The 15,091-nt window shown below is 46.3% G+C and overlaps 1 pseudogene; it reads left to right on the forward strand.

Annotated features, from left to right (window-relative positions):
* The first annotated feature begins 1,008 nt into the window (after nucleotides 1–1,008).
* LOC110312262 (DNA/RNA-binding protein KIN17 pseudogene) lies at nucleotides 1,009–3,564 on the forward strand (annotated as a pseudogene).
* The last annotated feature ends 11,527 nt before the right edge of the window (nucleotides 3,565–15,091 follow it).

The raw sequence follows: 15,091 nt of genomic DNA on the forward strand, positions 1-15,091 counted from the left end.
ACTCATCTTTCCACAGAAAGACTCAATGGTCAGACAAAGGTCTACAGATCTCACAAAGAGGTGCGACCTGACAAGATGAAGATGTGGTTTTTCCAAAGTTGCATACAAACCCATTATAAGTTAAAGACATCTTCAGTATCCATGGCTTGCTTAACTATGCTTGCTCACATTGCTTACTTAGAGATCCCAGGACAATGAGAACAGGGAGGCAGCCCACTACAAGATTGGCTCCTCTCACATCAATCAATCATGAACTGCCCTACTGCTACATCCATGAGCCCATGAGACAGAGGCACTTCCTCAGTTACGGTTTCCTGTTCCCTATGGCTCTGATTTGTATCAAAATGATCAAACCTAGCCACAGATCTTTATTTGGGGACTGAGGAACTGTATCTAAAGAAGGATGGACAAGATTGATCATCTGAGGAGCTTAACAAATTCTTGGGGACGGGGATGGAGACAGCTTGTAGAGTCTATACTGTGATCCTCCCCAAAGGCCATGTCAAAATTAGCAGAGGAAAACTCTGATGAACTGGACTTGCAGGCCAAGGATGACATTTAACAGGGACACTGAAAGATCACTGCCCAGTTGCAGACTCTTAAACAGGCTGCCATGGCTTCCAGCTACACATCTGCATAGGTGCAGGCTACACACCTGCATAGGTGCAGGAAACAGGTGTGCGAGAAATCTGATTACTCCTGGTTTAAGAACAGTCTTACAAGTTTTCTGTTTGTTTTTGTTTTTGATTTTTCCAAGACAGGGTTTCTCTAGTAGCCCCGGCTATCCTGGAACTCACTATGTAGACAAAGCTAGTCTCAAACTCAGATATCCTTCTGCCTCTGCCTCCTGAGTGCTGGGACTAAAGAGGGGCTACATTTCAGTAGGCTGTGGAAACAAAATTCTCAGTTTCCTTTATTGCTATTGGTAGTTTACCAGGAAATGTTTTCCAGAGGGCAGGATGGAGAGAAGAGAGCTAATGAGAACTCAGAATGCTTTGTGAGCAGGGGTGGGCCTTAGTCTCCACTCTTTAAACAGTTCTTCAGCTGTGCTCTGGGTCATCATGGGTAAGGAGAATTTTCTGAGCCTCAAGGCCATCCCCAACAGGATCAAGTCCAAAGGGTCCTAGAAGTTTTGCTGGCACTGCCAGATGGGCCAGAAGAAGTGCTGCAAAGAGAAGGGCTTTCAGTGACACTGTGTGCTTGACTCTCAGAGACCAACCACTCTTCCTGGCTTCCAAACATCTGCAGCAGTTTGTGAATTATTTTGCAGAGGAATAACGAAACGACTTTCTCAAAACGACTTTCTTGAAGTTCTGAGGAGATGCTTCGGCATGAAGAGTCCACAGCCACATCATGTATTACAAGTCTGTCAGCCATCAAGGGCATGCCCACCAGAACGCCACTCCGAGGAAAACACTGAGCAACTTCACCAAGTGGCTGGGCAGAGAGGGCTTATGTAAAGCAGATGAGACACCAAAAGACTGGTGAGTCCAGTGCGTAGACAGGGGTCCAGAAACCATTCGCCAGCAGCTGGAACTAGAAGAAAAGAAAAAGCAAGACATTGATAAAGAGAGAACTGCCAAATTCACTGAGGAACAAATGAGAAGAGGTCTGGAAGAAAAAAAGCAAAAGATGTCTGTTTTTTATGGAGTTAAGTGAGAAAATGATGCAGGAAAGGTTATACTCAATTGAATAAAAGAGCAGGTAGCTCAGCTGGAGCCCCATTGTCCAGGTCAAGGTGTCTGAGTCCAAGTGCCCTGAATACTTGGGGGGTGGAGCACAGCATAACGGAGGAAAGGGGAATATTCACAGAGCTTAGCTCTGCCTGGGCAGAAGTCTGCATTGGATGAAATTATGGAGACTGGAGTAGAAAAGAAAGGAGCTCCATGAATTGACTTCTGGCCACAACCTAGAGTCATTGTGAACATTACAACTGAAAACCTTGGATATACCACAGCAAAAAGGGTATAAGATGGTTGAATGTGGAGACAGGCTGACACTGGACCAGACTCATTTAGAGAGAGTCATTCCAGCACCAGGAAAGAAAGTTCTAGTTGTAAACTATAAACCACCGTGGCTATAGAGGAAATGAAGGCACCCTAGAATTCATCCATGAGAAGGCTTTTTCAGCCACTGTGGTCATTGACACTGGGCCTCTGAAGGGTGCAAAGTTAACGGAGTTCCATATGAGTTTAGGCATTCGTTTATCAACCTTTAAAATCCTAACACATCAGACTAATGTTTGTCAAGGCACTATGAGTCTGGGCTGTGTTAAAGGATTTATTTTGGATATGAAACAAATTTATATGTTACTGAATTGTTCGGGTAAACTAAATAAAATCTAATTATGTCTTTGGAAGTCACAACAATAAATGAAATGTTTTGTTCCTGGCTCTCTGGTATCTGTGGGTCTTAACTTTGCAGGGTGGAGTCTGTTGAGGCCATCGTGTATGGGGTGAGAATGGGAAAAGCAAGGAGGGAGATTTGAGAAAACTCACAAAAAAAATACCCTGAAAGAGAGCCGGGGAGGGATGAAGAGAGGGTGTTGAATTGTTAGCCTGAATTATCTTCCTGGGTGACTTAGGGTGCTGCTTTTCATTGGGGAGTCCAATCTCTCTACTTTGGTTTTTCTGTTTTGCTTCATGTCTAACACTGTCTATGATCTCTCAACCATGGAAGAAATGTCTTCAACTCTTTCATATTGAAAGATGTCTCTAGTTCTTTCTTGGTCATACAAGCCACTTTCTAGGAATCCATTTTCTGTCTGTCTCTAGAAAGAAGGTGTTAGGTATGTGTAGTTGGTATAACAAACGTTCTATTTTATTACTCTGAGAGTTCACACTCTAAATTCTTAACTATGGTCTTGTGTCTATCTCCCCACGGTTTCTCACCCGTGGGAAGTATCCTGGCTGAAGGTGGAGCCAGACTCTCACAGTAGTTCTCTAGTTCAAGGGTGGGAATCCTAGAGGAGGGGAGATCAAGGTGACATCTCTCCAGAAGTGCTAAAGATGTGAATACCAATGCTCTTAGTCTCTGCTTAAATACTGTCCAGTGGGGGACATGAAGTTCTGGTCATGTGGCTGGTTATCTTGAGCAAATTATGTCACTGGGTTCTGGTTATCAGGTAGAGTCTTGAGTACAATCGGGTTCCTAACTATATTTTGCATGTAGAGTCAGCTTGACTATACCTGGAATGAACTAAAACTAAAAAATGGAGGGCATACCTGTGAGGTTTGTTTTTTTTGTTTGTTTGTTTTTTTGCTTAATTTGAAGGAGGAACATCTGCTTTTAACCTGGATTTTGGAAGTAGGAAGATGCACCTTCAATCCATATCTTTTGATCTTGAAAGAGACATGCCTTTAATCTGGATCTTCAGTTGGGAAGACACACCTCTAATCTGGCCTCACCTTCTGCTGGATATCTAAGGACATGGAAGAAGGAACGTTGTGCTCTTTGCCTGATTTGCTCTTGCCTTGCTAGCAAGTCCATCCCTTCGCTGGCGTTAGAACCTACTTCTGCATTTTAGCATCTTCCAAAGAACAGCTGAGACATCGAGCCTTGTGAACTAGGTAAGGCCTGAATTCTTGGAATTTCTGTTCACAGTCAGCTATTGTTGGATTAGCTGGACTACATCCTATAAGTCATTCTAATAAATTCCATATATATGATATATATCATGTATATTGCACACATACACACACACACACATATATATATGTATATATATATATATATATGAAGAGAGATAGAGATACTCATTCTATAAGTTCTGTGACTTCAGAGAATCCTCTTTTATACCCTCAGTGGTTCTATAGCAACAGAAGTATAAGGATCTTTTAAGTATCTGGACTAGGCTTTTCAATTTGCCAGCACCTCCTCTCCTGGGAGCTCAGGGCGTACTGAAAGCCCATGGTGTGAACTGTATTACAAACTTAAAGGGATAAATGCATTGGATCAAACTGATTCCCCAATTGTGAGTGGCAATGGACTAGGTGACTCTGCATATGAAAGTCTTAACAGTTTGGGGGAAAATAAAGAAGGTGATGATGTCAGTCGGTTGTTTTTTTACCAAGCTTGGACACATTGACAAAGGATATGGATGCACTCTGTGGTAAACCTAAGCCTCGTCTAGCATCTCAGAATACAGTGAAGGACAACAGTGACTGTAATGATTAAATTGACTGGCTCCAGATGCACACAAACAGTCTGAAGTTTCATAAGTGTGCCCTGAAAGAGTGTCTTCTCTCCAGCAGCCACAGAGCTCCAGTTGTGGAAAATAAAATCAAAGTCCTCATTATATTGCTGGCTGAATTACAGCAAAAAATTCAAGCTCCAGCCTTGGAGGGTATTGGTGGTTAAAATAAGGTCATTAATTGGTAAAGAATGGTATCTTTGTTAGGGTGTTACTGCTGTGAACAGAAACCCTAACCAAGGCAACTTTTACAATTAGGGCTGACTTACAGGATCAGAGATCCAGTCCATTACCATCAAGGCAGACATGGCAGCATCCAGACACGCTTGGTGCTAGAGAAGGAGCTGAGAGTTCTACATCTTGTTCTGAAAGCAAACAGGAGAAGACTGGCTTCCAGGCAGCTAGGACAAGGGTCTTAACAACCACTCCCACAGTGACTCGATCCCTCCAACAAGGCCACACCCACTCCAACAGGCCACACCTCCAAACAGTGCCACTCCCTGGGTCAAGCATATTCAAACCACCACAAATGGGATCCTGTAAGCTGGGATGGGGATGTGTGGTAGGACTTTATTGAAACTGAGGACCTTGTGTTCTCATTCAGATTCCCAAGGGGTTTTTCATCTGAATGAGTGACTTTACCCTCAGCAGCACCTCCTGAAGTTCTATCTTCCCCAGATTTGACTAAGGAAATTAATCCTGTATTGTCTGATAAACAGTGACTTTCTCTGAAGGACCAGTTGGGCAAGACAATACTGGTGTTCCCCAGGGTCTATCAGTTTTTGCTTCTAGACCTATAACCTGACTCCTAGAGAGGAGGTTCCTAGTGTGAAGCAAAGCAGCTTCCCAGAGAGAAAGTAGAAAGTGTCATCCATGAGGAGCTGTGGAGGTAAGCTACACTACTAAAGAGTGTTGTGCTTTATAAAAAATAAGGAAAGAAGGAATATGTCTGGTGGATGTGTAGTCGTGTGCTGAGACATCCCTTCTCCCAGAGAGACCAGCCACAGGATGGTATAGTATAGTATAGTTTATTCAGGGCATGAGGAGGGGAGTTGGGAGTGTAGTAGAGACAGAGACAGAGAGAGAGAGAGAGAGAGAGAGAGAGAGAGAGAGAGAGAGAGAGAGAGGAAGAAGAAGAAGAAGAAGAAGAAGAAGAAGAAGAAGAAGAAGAAGAAGAAGAAGAAGAGAGGAGGAGGAGGAGGAGGAGGAGGAGGAGGAGGAGGAGGAGGAGGGGAGGGGAGGGGAGGGGAGGGGAGGGGAGGAGGAAAGGATGACCATGAGCACATGGAGAGAGAGCAGGGAGAGGAATGGGAAAAGAGGGGGAAGGGGTGAGAGGACAGAGAGCAAGAAAGCAAGAGAGAGCAGAAGGGCCAAGCAGTCCATTTTATAGTGAGTCAGGCACACCTGGCTGTTGCCAGGTAACTGTGGGGTGGAGCTTAGACAAAATGCTGACAATGAGTGTAAAGAGTTTGTTAATTCATTCGACAGTGTGTAGGGGGGATATGTGTGGAAAAGGATTTGAAGGATGTGGGAAAATGGTGGAAGGAACACAAAACTGGATCAGGCTGAGTTTACTGATGTGGGTCCACTGTGTAGTTGGTCCAGTGGAGAGTCGAGGTTTAATATGGAAGCTCTGCACAGTTTAATAAGGTATTAAATGTTTGTTTGAATGGTTGGCTGAAGTGTTTGTCAAAAGATGGCCTACTGAAAAAGAGTTGGAGATGCCTTGGTTTAGTGTTGAAGAAAGAAGGTTAAGGCTCAGAGAAATTGCAATGCTAGAGTGGGTCCCCTGTATAAATCCTAATCCTCCACAATATGAAAGCCCAGAAAACATGCCCTTCACTAATCCTACAAAGTGGTGGGAGGGTTACAAGCACATGTAAAGAGCTTTTTCTTGTGGCAGACCTTAGGGTTGGAGATGCAGCTGCTCAGTTGAATGAATTAAATGAAATGAGTTTAATTGGGCTGTGAGGTAGCAAGGGCCAGGTGATGTCACTGAATCACGGAAGGCAGGGTGATCATAGTTACCGTGATGGGCTAGCATAGACAAAGCAATGTCCTCAATGGCCTAACCTGCAATGGTCAGCATAGGCATAGTGAATTTCATGGTTTCAAGACTCCTATGGACTCTTGATGCTGGCTAATCAACCACAAGGTATCTATAGGCTTGAAACAGATAAGAAGCCAACTGGATTTTTACACGATTTTTACTGGATTTTTCCGCTTACTGTATAAGCGGAAAAATTCTCAAACAAGTGAAAGAAAGGCTACATTGAATGGTGGCAAAAGTCAGTCTCTACCAGTGGGTTAATTTCCAGACTTGAGTCAGTCTTCAGACCCAGAACCCCTTGGATGAAGAGGTGGCCAGGTTCCTGAGTTGTACCCTTAGTCTTTCTTCAGTCCTTCCCGGGAGGAACCTATGGCCTTTTACAAGAACAACTGTACACTGGGGGAAGGGAATAATCAGACTTTCCAGGGTCTGCTAGATACTGGCTCTAAATTGACACTGATTATGGGAAATACCGAGTAATACTGTGGCCCTCCTGTTAGAGTAGGAGCTTATGAAGGCCAGGTGATTAATGGAGTTATGGCTAAAGTCCTACTTTAGGTCCATTGGGTTCCTGAATTTCTTCTATGGTTATTTCCCAAGACCTGGAGTGTATAGTTGGGATAGATATACACTTAGAAGTTGGTAAAATTCTCACATTTGTTCCCTAACCTGTGGAGTGAGGGCTATTATGGTTGGAAAGTCTAAATGGAAGCCTTTAAAGTTGCCTCTGCCAAAGAAAATAGTGAATCAAAACAGAATCAAATCTCTAAAGGAAATGCAGAAATTAGTGCCACTATCAAGGTCTTGAAAGATGCAGGGGTGGTGGTTCCCACCACATCTCCCTTTAGCTCTCCTATCTGGCCAGTGCAGACAACAGATGGATCCTGGAGAATGACAGTTGACTATCAAAAACTAAATCAGGTAATAGCTCCAGTTGCAGCTGCTGTACCAGATGTGGGTCCTTACTTGAGCAGATGAACACATCTCTTGGTACGTGGTATGCAGCTATTGATTTAGTAAATGCCTTTTTCTTGGTACTTGTCCATTAGGACCATCAGAAGCAATTTGCTTTCATTAAAGCCAGCAGTATATCTTTACCGCTTTACCTTAAAGGATATATTAACTCTCCAGCCCCGTGTCATAACTTTGTTAGATGTGATCTTGATTGTCTGTCTCTTCCACAATATATCACATTGGTGCATTGCACTATGTGCTGATTCAACCAAGTAAGCAGGAGGTAGCAACCATTTCGAACTCATTGATAACACATATGTGCATCAGAGGATGGGAAATGAATACAACCAAAATTCTAGGACCTTCAACCTCAGTGAAATTCTTCAGAGTCCCGCAGGGTGGGACATACAGAGATATTATTTTGAAGGTGAAGGGCAAGTTATTGCATCCCCACCCACCAACAGGAACGAAACACAACGTTTGGAGGGCCTATTTGGATTCTGGATATAGCACATTTCTTACTTTGTTGTGTTACTCTATTGATGCACCAAGTAAATTGGAGATCTGCTAGTTTTGTGTGGGACCTGAAACAGGAAAAGGCTCTTTAACAGGTGCAGGCTGCTCTATCACTTGGGCCATATAATAAGCAGAAGGCATGGTCCAGATTAGACGAGGGTTTTCCTACTTCAAAGATCCAGATTAGAAGTGAATTTTACCGCCTTGTATTAAGCACAAATCCCTCACAGGTACGACCCTCCATTTCAGGGTTTTAGTTAATTCTAATGAAGTCAAGTTGACACCCAAGAATAGTCTCCACACTCCTCACTTCCTGGCTAAAAATTAAATGTAACATCTTTCTCACACGCTCTAGCTACAATGCCTTCCCACTATGGTGGACCATACCCTCAAAAATAAGCCCTATCTTCTTTAAGTTGCTTTTACCAGGCATTTGGTAGCATCCATGAGAAAAGGATCTAGCACATTAAGCAAGCTGGCACCCTGAGTTCTGAGAGCTGTTGTAGTAATTTAACTTGAAGAGAAGACTCTAGGATGCTGACTCTTAGCCTGCTGTTTGGAAGCACAGCGAGGGGGTTTAGTCTTGGGATACCAAGCCCTGAACCTGTTGGGTTTCTGCTAGCTTTGGGCATGGAGCTAAGCTGTAGGACATAAGTAGCTACCGACTGAGAAATGGAGGTTGGTTGGTGTGGGATAAACAGCTTACACATCTGGTGGCCAGCACAATATTTGGGGGCAGAGAAACCAGTGCTGTCCCTCCTCATCAGGGTAGTTTCCCCTGCTGGAGATCAAGTCTGATGGTGTCTCCAAGGCCTGCACCCCTGGCCAATAACATCTCACACAGGCCTACCCCAGAGCAAGAGTGCCATCCACAAAAAGCGATCACCTTTTCCCACTTGGGGCTCACTTCCTGTCCGCTATCCTGCTCAGGTCCAGGTCATGTTCACAGTGGCCACGAGTCATGACATCCCCCATTGCGAGTCAAGGACACCAGGAGTTACCGGAAGATATTAAAGAATACATGAGTGATTCCTTTCATCAGCTTGATGGGATCTGAATCACCTGCTTGCATCCACAAGGGTGTAGTGTGAGGATGGCACTTGTTACAAGACAGGAAGAATAGGGAACAGATACTCAAGGTCAAAACCCTTACTGGAAAATAAAACCTGTGATTATGGGTCCTCGGCATGCCATCACATTGATGGAGGTGCGCAGGCAGAGAGGAACAGCAGGCAGGCTAAGGGTTGAGTGTGCTAGGGTCATTAACCCTTCTTCTCCCCTCCCCATCATTCCAGGCTTTCCCTCTCTTATCTGTTTCTCTCAGGGAGCCTGCATGGCACCCACTACTTAGCCTCCCCACAGTGCCAGCTGCAGCCAATCTCCTTTCTGAGTTTAGAAAGCACTGGGACTTAAATGTCAATGCATGGTGTCGGAGCAGCCTGACAGTTACAGCTTAAACTAAAAGCAAAGAGGAAAAAAAGATTAAAAAAAGAAGAAGAAGAAAATACAGTTAGAGCCTGCTGGGTCCTGCTTTTCTGCCTTAACTCTTCCCTTGCCTTGCCTAGGTCAGAAGAGGGGCAGGGCAGTGGGACTTTGAGGATCTGAAGTGAGCTCAAAGCAGAGCAGATGGTGCACATACTTCAGGCTGGCCCAGAAGGCACCATGTTTGGGTTAGCAGAACAAGTGCTTATAGCTTCAAGAGAGGCAGATGGGGTTCGAGTCCCAGCAATTCCACTCCATCCTAGGGAGACAAGGTTGCCTTCCAACCCTTCTTGGAGGGGGAGCTCAAGTCTTCATTTGTAGCACAGGCATGATATGACATTAGGGGGACAATAACCCTTGAGAGGGTCTGACCTGGGTAGTGCCTCAGCCCACATCAGCCAAGCACACCTCTGCCAACCAGAAGTGCTGCCAGTGGTCAAGGGCCAGAATAGCACTTCTCATACCTTCCTTCTTCCTTCTTCCTTCTTCCTTCTTCCTTCCTTCCTTCCTTCCTTCCTTCCTTCCTTCCTTCCTTCCTTGCTCCTTTTCTTCTTTTCTTCCTTCCTTTCCCTTCCTCTCTCTCTTTCTTTTTTTATTATTATTTTTTAGTCTCTGTGAGCCCATGTGATCCTTGTTTAGGTGACGAGGTGTGCCATGTTCTCCCGATGCCCTCCTCTCTGACTCCTACAGTCTTTCCTCTCCTTCCTCCATGGGTTTTTAATTAACAAGCAAACAAACAGATAGATAAGTAGATAAACAAAGTATGTCTACATACATGCATGTATACATGTGGATGAATATTGTATACATGTGCATGCATATGTGTACATCTGTACAAGTGTCCTGTCGCACCTGTGTGGAGGTCAACACCAAGAGTCTTCCTATATTCCCACATAGTCTTGTTTTTCTTTATCTTTTTAAGACAGGATTATACTAATCCTGGACCTCTATGTCTCCACCAGACTGGCTGGCCCGCATGCCCTGAGGATTTGCCCCAGTTCCCTCAAATCTAGGGTGACAGGTGCTCTACCATACCCAGTTTTTATGGAGGTGCTGGGATTCGAACTCAGGTCCTCGTGCTTACACAGCAAGCACCTTACCCACTGAACCATCTCCCAAACCCCCTAACATTGTTATCTTCTGTAGGGGAGTAGGGGTCTCCTCTGGGTGTCTGGTCAGGCAGCCTCAGCTTCTCTCTACCTTGTGCCCAGACCTTTGTGTGCCTGTATGCTAGGTTTAGGCCTGGTCCCTTCTCTCTGAGCCTTCTTGGTTGGAGTTGGTGGGTGGCCACAGCTCCTGGCTTTCCAAGGTGAAAGGCATGGACTGGTAGAGGTGGGCTTGTGGATTCCAGGCAGCCAGGGGCAGTTTTCTTTGAACGTGTCTCATCTTGGCAATTTCATTGTGTTCCCACTGCACATGTGCCCTCTCTGAATGGATTCCTGGGGCTGACCCTGCTTCTGTTTGCCATTTCCCTCCACCTCAGCCTGAGGCTTCTGAGCAGGGGCAGTGTGTGTGACCTTTGAAGGGACTTGCTTTAATGTCTGCCACCATCTCTGCTGTGAGATCAGCATCCATGTTGGGTCACTGAGACCTGGTTGTCAATCCATGACCGTCAGGGTTCTCTGACTCTGCATATCCTTGACACTCCTGGTTCAAACCACATCAGGCTCTGCAACTCTCTTGGCCTCTGAGTCCTGGCTGGCACTCACCTGTCCCTGCTGTGTCAATCAGAGCAGATGTGTGTCCTGAGGCACCTCAGTCAGAAGAGGCTGGAGATATTCCTCTGTGAGCAGAAGACCAAACCAACGGGTGCTGGAGACCAGTGCTGGGCTTGGGGCTTCAGTCACATTTTCACAGCGGACCCTGAAACTAAGTGGCAAGCACTGTCCCTCTAGTTCTACATGTGCCACCACCCTAGCTGCCATGTACCAGTAGGTGGGTGGCAAGGCCACGGGTATACCAGTAGCTGAAAATTATCCCTCAGCCGAAGCCTTCCCAGCATGCAATGCTTTCACAACGTGATAGTTTCCATACCACCTTCCTGTGCTCTCTGAAATGCCTCTGGTTGGCGAAGCCAATCACAGCCAGAAATCCAAGCAGCAAGGGATTCTGGGAAATGCTGATTTTTTTTTTCCCTTCAAGCTCTTGTGACTGACTACATGTGTATACACAGAGGGTGTGAAAGCAGGTACCTCCAGCTGGTAGACAGCACGAGGCACAGCCCTAGCCAGCTCAGTCCTGCCAGCCCTGGGCTCTCTCAGCCAAGGCAAGACCCACTGTGCCTGCAAGCACCACTGCAGGGCACAGCCTCTGCCATGCTGCCTCGGCCCCATGACCATCTATCTGCCTTCAGCCAGAGTAGGGGAATGGTGCCTGCCCTGAGTAAGCATTGTCCCTTTAACCAGCTCACACAGCCTCGGTCCTCCCAGCCCAAAGGCAGCTCTTCAGAGTTTCCAACATTCCTTGACATGAACCTGATCTGAAGACAAAGGACTGTTCCTGGAGAAGGTCGTCCTGGGATGGAGCTGACTTGAAAAGCCTGGGCTTTAGTTGATGTGTGGGTGATCCCGCAGAACTTTGTCTCAGACGGGGTCTCATGGCTTTGAACTAGTTATGTAACCAAGAATGACCTTAAATTTCTCATCCTCCTGCCTCCACCCACCTCCCAAGACTTACAGATGTACCTCCTCGTGCCTGCTTTACCCAGTTCTGGGGACTGAACCCACGGCCTCAGTGGACTGAGACACATTTCTTAGACTGAATGCTGAGGTTTCCAGATGTCTTGTAACCAAAATGGACATGCTACGTGCTCACATGTGTGTGTGTGTGTGTGTGTGTGTGTGTGTGTGTGTGTGTGTGTGTGTGCACGCATGCACATACTCACACAGAGAGCTTCTTCATAAAAAGGAAAGGGTCTCAAGGGCACTTGACACAGTTTTACTAAGTCAACCTGAAGTCACTGACCAGCTCTGTCACTCAGGAAGGGGAGGGCAGAGACAGGTGTTAGAAAAGGAGGTAAAGCCAACAAAGAAGAAAGCTAGGCCAAGGACTGCCCCTACCAGAGACATACAGCCCTGGAGGTCCCAGGGCCCACACCAATTGAGAAAATCTGCTCAAGGCCGATGTGGAAGACAGAGAAGGCTCGGAGAGAAGGCTCGGAGAGAAGGACAGAGCCAACACTTGGCCTCTATGAGAGGAAACACTACCCTCTGATCTGGTCTGGGCTTTAGAATTGGGACCCATCCCAGCAGCCCTCCAGTGTTCCCTGCTCTTCTGGACTCCCCTGGAGCGGTGAGAGCCACAGCTATACCAGTGGCCTTGAGGCAGGGCATCCAGCTTAATCCACATCAGCGTCATAGCGATGGCCTGGCTGTCACTGAGGGATATTTATAACTCACCTGCCAGGCCCTGCTACCTGGCAGGATCCTAGAAACTAGGCCACAGGAGCCCTGCAGGAGGCAGCCCTTCCCCCTCCCCCCCCTGCCCTGTCCCAGCCTGGGCCTGATGCAGAGCAGTCTCTGCAATACACCAAGCTGTAAGTATCTCCCCACCTCGGCTGCGTCATAGGCCACCGATGTCCATGGAGAATGCCAGGACCTGGAGGACGGCATTCCCAGAACTAACATCCAAGGCCCTCATCTGCCAGGGGCTGGCTCTGTGGCTCTCCAAGTGATAGCACATGCTCTTTCTTTATTTGTGTTTCATTATCTATTTGTACAGTGTGATTAGTAATGAGGGATTCATGAATAAAAGGCTCAGAACAGTGTTTAGTATAATGGACATTCTTAGTGGGTGCTGACTTGAACAACAAGGGCTAGTGGCGACTAACAGGGAGCCCAGAGCAAGAGACCACTGTTCAAATCCTTGCTGTGGGATTCTCTTCCCATTATTTAACCTCTCTGGGCCTCAGTGATCTCCCACAACTGAGGAGTCATATTAGTGCCTACACTGTGGAATTGTTGTGGATTAAAGAGATTGATAACTACACTCTGGGATACAGCCTGACACACAGTGGACATCTGGTCTGTGTTAGTTTTGATGGTGAATCTAGAAAGTCCCTCCCAGCCAGGCTGCCTGTCCTCATACTGACCTTCCTAGCTTCCCCCCTCTTTCTTTTTTCCTTTTTGTGAGCCCTGCTTCTATTGTTCAGTCCTCCCTCGTCATTTTGGGGTCACTGCCCCCTTCTTCAAATGCCCTTAGTCTTGACCACCAATATGAGAAAATAAAGGTTGCAGATGCAGTCAAAAGGTGGAACCCAGCCTGTCAGTGGTGGTGCATGCCTTTAATCCCAGCACTTGGGAGGCAGAGGCAGGTGGATTTCTGAGTTCGAGGCCAGCCTGATCTACAGAGTGAGTTTCAGGACAGCCAGGGCTACACAGAGAAACCCTGTCTCGAAAAAAAAAAACAAATTAGTAACCAGATCACACCCCTTTCTGTTTTGCCAGGGCAAAGTTTCCTGGGTCAGCTCTGGCTTTGCCAGTGTTCACCTCCCCGATTCAGGCAGAACTCTGGGATTCTGCAACAGGGGGATGGGAAAACTTGGCCACTCACAGATGTGCACACATGCACACAGACATGTGTATATACATATGAACAAATGTACACACATGAGCATGTTCATTCAGTCACATGCACACAGACATATATGTACACAAATTAATTATACATTTGCACACATGTTTGCGCACATGCATAGGAAATGTTAACATAGGTGTATACACATGTATTAATACACATACATGAACACACATGTACATTAGTCATACAAATACACATGACACATAATCCATGCACACACACATGCATATACGCATACCAATGTACAAAAGAATTTACCTTCACACAAGCACATATAAAATTTTTGTATATATGGACAGACACATGCATACACACCAGCACAAATTTATACATACATATAGCTACACACAGACATATGCATGCAAATCACACACACATACATACAAACTTACACATAGATGTACACATATAGTTGCATATGCAAACACGCATATACCACCCGGGGTGGAGTCCTGAAACCTTTCCCATTTCCAGGCCAGCCTGACCACAAATGGTCTAGTTCTGCTTTAGCATGTGAAATGGCCCTACAGATCATGTGAGAGTTGTCTGACTCCAAATGATTGTGCCACTTGTTTGGGGAGGTGGTAGAAGCTGTAGGCGGTGAGACTTTGCTGGAGAAAGGAGGCCTCCTTTCTTAGTCTAACCACCATGAGGCGAACAGCTTTGCTTTGCCTCACGTTTCTACCATCATGGTCTGCCTCCCCTCAGCTCCACAAGCATGGGGAACTTCCTTGTACCCAAACCTCTGAAACCAGGAGCTTCCTCCCTCAAAATTGCTTCAGGCCTATGTCACAGTGGCATGAATGTAACATGGACAGGAAGATGCCCCTCATGTAGCCCTGGGAGACCCTTGAACCCCTGTCTGATAAACAACTGTGCCAGTCTTTACAATGGGTACCGGGCCCCTGCCTAATAACAACTGACTTTAGGGTACCCATGTTTTCTTCTGAGGGCATTCTCCAGAAAAGGACCACCTGAAGGAAGGCTTGCCTGATGGCAGGATCATAGGCCAGCAGAGCAGCTGGAGGAGGGCACCTTGTAAACCCCACAGCCAGCCTGGTTTGTGCTCAGTTCACGTATGACATCATGTCTGGGCATATCTCCCATACCATGGAGATATGTACAGTGATACAGGAGGAGACCGTTGAAAGATGTTCATCACATCGTCTGGACTGCACATGCTCCTGCCCCACCCAGGATGGAAGGAAGTGGTTCATTGAGTCTTAGAGTGGTGGTGGGGCTCATCCTCCTGCTAGCCAGAAGGGGTGTCAATGGCTGTCAATCTCCCATTCAAGTCTTCCACCCAAGCTGCTCAGAGT

The sequence above is a fragment of the Mus caroli genome, unplaced genomic scaffold (genome assembly GCF_978045245.1).
Source record: "Mus caroli unplaced genomic scaffold, Mus_caroli_1 scaffold_18, whole genome shotgun sequence".
NCBI classification, from domain to species: domain Eukaryota; kingdom Metazoa; phylum Chordata; class Mammalia; order Rodentia; family Muridae; genus Mus; species Mus caroli.